Source organism: Aplysia californica, unplaced genomic scaffold (genome assembly GCF_000002075.1).
Source record: "Aplysia californica isolate F4 #8 unplaced genomic scaffold, AplCal3.0 scaffold00105, whole genome shotgun sequence".
Classification (NCBI taxonomy): Eukaryota; Metazoa; Mollusca; class Gastropoda; order Aplysiida; family Aplysiidae; genus Aplysia; species Aplysia californica.
In genome coordinates this window covers 1,067,135-1,071,418 of record NW_004797375.1, presented here as the reverse complement: position 1 = coordinate 1,071,418, position 4,284 = coordinate 1,067,135, and the positions used below count along the sequence as shown (strand labels likewise).

The following is a 4,284-nucleotide window of genomic DNA, read 5'->3' as shown; positions in this document are numbered from 1 at the left end:
ATGTATGTATGTATGTATGTATGTATGTATGTATGTATGTATGTATGTATGTATGTATGTATGTATGTATGTATGTATGTATGTACGGATGTGTATGTATGGATGTGTATGTATGTATGTAGCCTATATATGTATGTAAGTATGTATATATGTATGTGTGTGTGTGTGAGTGCGTGCGTGGGTGTGAGTGCGTGGGCATGCGTGCGTGCGTGCGTGCATGCAAGCGAGAGTGCATATGTGCACGTATGTATGCATATATACACACAAATACTTGTGGGGCAGACTTCTTTTTCCTTTATTTACATAGTCTAATTTAGACACCCACAAGGAGTTTTTAATCAAAATCTAAAAGAAAAAGTATCAAGCACAATCTAAATTTAAATAAGGGCAAAGATAACACAAACATGGAAAACTTGAAATCACGGAGAGCTCCTACAATTTGTCATTCCCAGACCGATATCTCCTTTTTTCCCCCCTTAATTTCTTTACTCGAACTATGGATGTGTCAAACTCAAACACATTTTGTCAATCCACGATCGACCTGTTCGATTTACCCATGCCCGAATGTATGTGTACAAAGGATGGGTATCGTTCGAAAAGGAAGTGCCACTTGAATGATTCCGAGGAAAACACAAAAAATCTGGGAGTCAACCCTATTTTAGAGCTTGAACCTGCGAGATTAAAAATAGCCCATTCTCTTTTTTTTTCCTCATGAGGTTCCCCTGCATTGCATACCCGTTGTACTAATTTATAGAAAACACAGGTGGATTCAGTGACACTATTATCGAAATATTCCTTCTTCTTAACCCTATCCGTATGTCGTGTTATGCCACCACTTTCCAAAGAGGAATTTTACTCATTAATCCAATCTGTACGCTTTGCATAGCAGTCTGTCAAAATGATTTTTTTTTAAAATACTGAAAGTTTTAAAGAGATCTTCTAACTAAAAGTATTCTAAAATGTGAAGAATACAACTCCGGGGGTACAAAATGACCCCAGGGCGTACGGATAGGGTTAATTGGCACTTTACCCTCCTTTTAGAACTAGCCCCTTCACAGGTGGGAAAGGAAAGAAACTCTTGTCTATGTACACAATCTTTGAAACAAATTTTACAATTATGTACATAATCAACCTCCGATTCCAATTCGCATGAATTGTCTTTACAGTATAATGTCAGCGAGCTGTTAAAATAAAATACACTAAACTTTGAATTTTTTTCTTCTATTACAACCAGTGTCTTAAAATGTGCTATCCGTTGCAGGAGCTCACGAAATGTTTTGCGGTAGTTCAAATTCTAAACGATGAAAAAAGGAAATTAATAAAGTGTGCATAGTTTGTGCCTGCATTATTAAACATTATTAAATTAATAATGCAAGCACAACTGCTAAAAGAAAGAAACAGCTTTTTTTACTGTCTCATGAAAAATTTTGTTTTCTCGGCTAAGGACATTTTATCAGCTTGCCGAAGATAAGTGACATACATATTATATAACATTGAGCCCGAAAGTAAAGAGAAAAAGTGTGGCAGAGTATAAATACAGTGACAACCAAAAGCAGGGCTGAGAATAGCATACCACAAAAAAGGATGAAAACTAGGGGGGGTCCAAGGGCATGCCCCCCTGAAAAATTTTGAAAAAATGAGGCATAAAGTAGCTAAATCTGGATATTTTGGAAGGGTTTGAGGCCTTATATAGTTACCCTAATTTTAGAGAAAAATAATAACTACCCAAATACTATCCAAAAAAACCCAACCCCATTACTACTAGATCTATACATTGTACACTGAGATGAAAAAAAAAAATATTCACAAAGTTCACATATCCATGAAAGTGAAAGGTCATTTTCAGTCTTTTAATGATTTTGTGGAGCAAAATTTTTATTTTCGTTGATTTAGTTGATTTAGTTATTTGAATTAGCATGTCATGTCAATATTTTCAAGAATACGTGAGCCCCAACGCAATAAATAGGCCTACATGAAAACATACCTTCTTTATTTAAAAAAATATAAACAACACATAAGTCCTAAAGACAAAGACTAACAGACGGAAGAAGGCGTCTTAATTCTCTTCTAACTAAATGTTTTTAGCCTGCTACCCGTCACGATGAAGAACAAGCAGACAAGACTGAAAAAAAAAGGCTACAGGGTTGTGATATGGGGCTTAAGTCCTCACAGTTCATGTAACTACCGGTACTCGATTGTCACAAGTGAATGCGATTCTACCAGTAAAGAAGAAGAATAAAAGTACATACAATGGTATCTCGGATTCGTCCAGCGAGCAGTTAAAAAACTTCTTATTATCGTCTTTTGTCTTTTATAATAATAATAATAAATAATAAATTGCATTTATATAGCGCATTTCCACAAAGAAGTGCTCAATGCGCTGTACAATAATACAAAGAACATATGAAGCGCACAGATCCTATAGTAATCCTCTCTCTCTCTCTCTCTCTCTCCCTCTCCCTCTCTCCAGTACATCCTTGAGTAAAGAGAATCCCACAAAGTTTACCCAGACACATTCGCACACATTGACGAATTCACACAGTCATAAATTCTTACAGAACAGAACAGCATGAATAAACGATACTGAGACAGCATAATAGATACTAAGAGAATATAATAATATTTGTATTGGGAATGTCGGAAATTACAGATTGAAGCTGGACTGAAACAAATGCGTTTTAAGTGCTGATTAAAATTTTGATATAGTGGTGGACTTCCGTAGATGAGCTGGTAAAGCGTTCCACAAGGAGGGGGCGTGGTGTGAAAAAGCTCTCCCTACGAGTCTCTGACTTTTACTTTGGATAGGTCTTAAAAATCTTTTTTTTTTAAATTCTTACTACAATATTATAATGATAAGAAACTCGGGAAAAAAGGCGGAAGAGGTGTTCGGAAGAGCGGGCGGCAGGGTTGCAATGTGCAGAATTCCGCATATATTGAGGAGCATCAGTACTGATAGAATGGACATACATAACAAATCCAATGAATGGAGAATCTCGTTTTGAAATAACAATATTCTATTCTGATATTTTGTCATGACAGTTTCAAATGAAACGGAAAACAAAGCAATCACAAATACCATGCAAAACTTGGACTTAACTAAAAATGCTCACTGTCATTTTGCTTATAAATGAGCCATTAGATTTTTGCAGACATGAACCTTTTGGGCATTGACTCTGTTAAATTTTGGAGACAATTATCCGTCATTTCATCCCAAATGTCACAGTGAGTTGCAAACAAAGGTTCTGAACTGGGAGCAAAGCAGCTTTTCTTCAGCTGCTGTTTCATGGTATTTCACTCTTCACATAGGCCTACCTGTAGAGTTAATATCATGGCTATTTGCTGGTGACCATTCCAACGTTGATATGATTTGGTTTTCAAAGAATTGTCTAGTGGCACTGTCCTGTAAGAAAGTTCTTTGCTATGAATGGAGATGTTTACTTGAATGAAACCATGACGAAAATAATGGGAAGACATGACGTTCCAGCACCTTTGCATTGTAGTCCACTGAACCAAGCCATCCAGTGATTCTCATGACGGCGATTTTTAAAATTCCACCCCAGACCACCCAAAACCATGGCAGTTTCGTGGCCTCTGGTCCTCACTGACATATAATTGTGTCCAAAATCTAACTAACATAGTCCATGTGCAAAACTGGAAAATGAGGACTGAGTCTTAATCTAAGACTCCATAAAAGATTATGGGAATAACAAAAAAAAGAAAAGTATTTATTCATTCCATAATAGAGAAAAATCTAACAGCAGTATTGCTATAACAATTCTGTTCAGGTTCTTTTACTTTTACAAAGCATAAGTACATTATTTTCCCCCCTTTAACTATCTATTCTATATTCTACATTTGTCCATATTTCGCTGTCTATCAAGGACTATACAATGCACATAAAATGTATTATGGGACAGCCTTTAAAAAATATGAAACATATTACAATTTTGATTTAAAAGACATGACTAGTTGTTTCGTTTTTTAAACAGGCAAGATAAAAATAATAACATATGAGGGAATCAAAATCATACCATCAGCATAAAATGGCAAAGATCCACACCAATAAATGGCAAAGATCCAAACCAATACACCCAAGAGACGTCGGGTTGTTTGTACAGATTACAGATGTGTTTTACAGAATACAAAGTAACTGGCATACAGTACATAGTGTGAACTGTTCATTAATTTCATGAAAGCAATCAGTACCAGTGAGCAATGATATTGTACACCCATACTCAATCTGAACTGAGGCGAAAAAATCAGTACAGACATTCAAATATAAAT

General features: G+C 35.8%; 1 protein-coding gene across 1 annotated transcript in view; it reads right to left on the bottom strand.

The window, feature by feature from the left end:
- LOC100533535 (inhibitor of apoptosis) overlaps window positions 1-4,284 on the bottom strand; it is a gene marked incomplete at its 3' end in the record, with an annotated part of 41,749 nt that overhangs the window by 3,299 nt on the left and 34,166 nt on the right.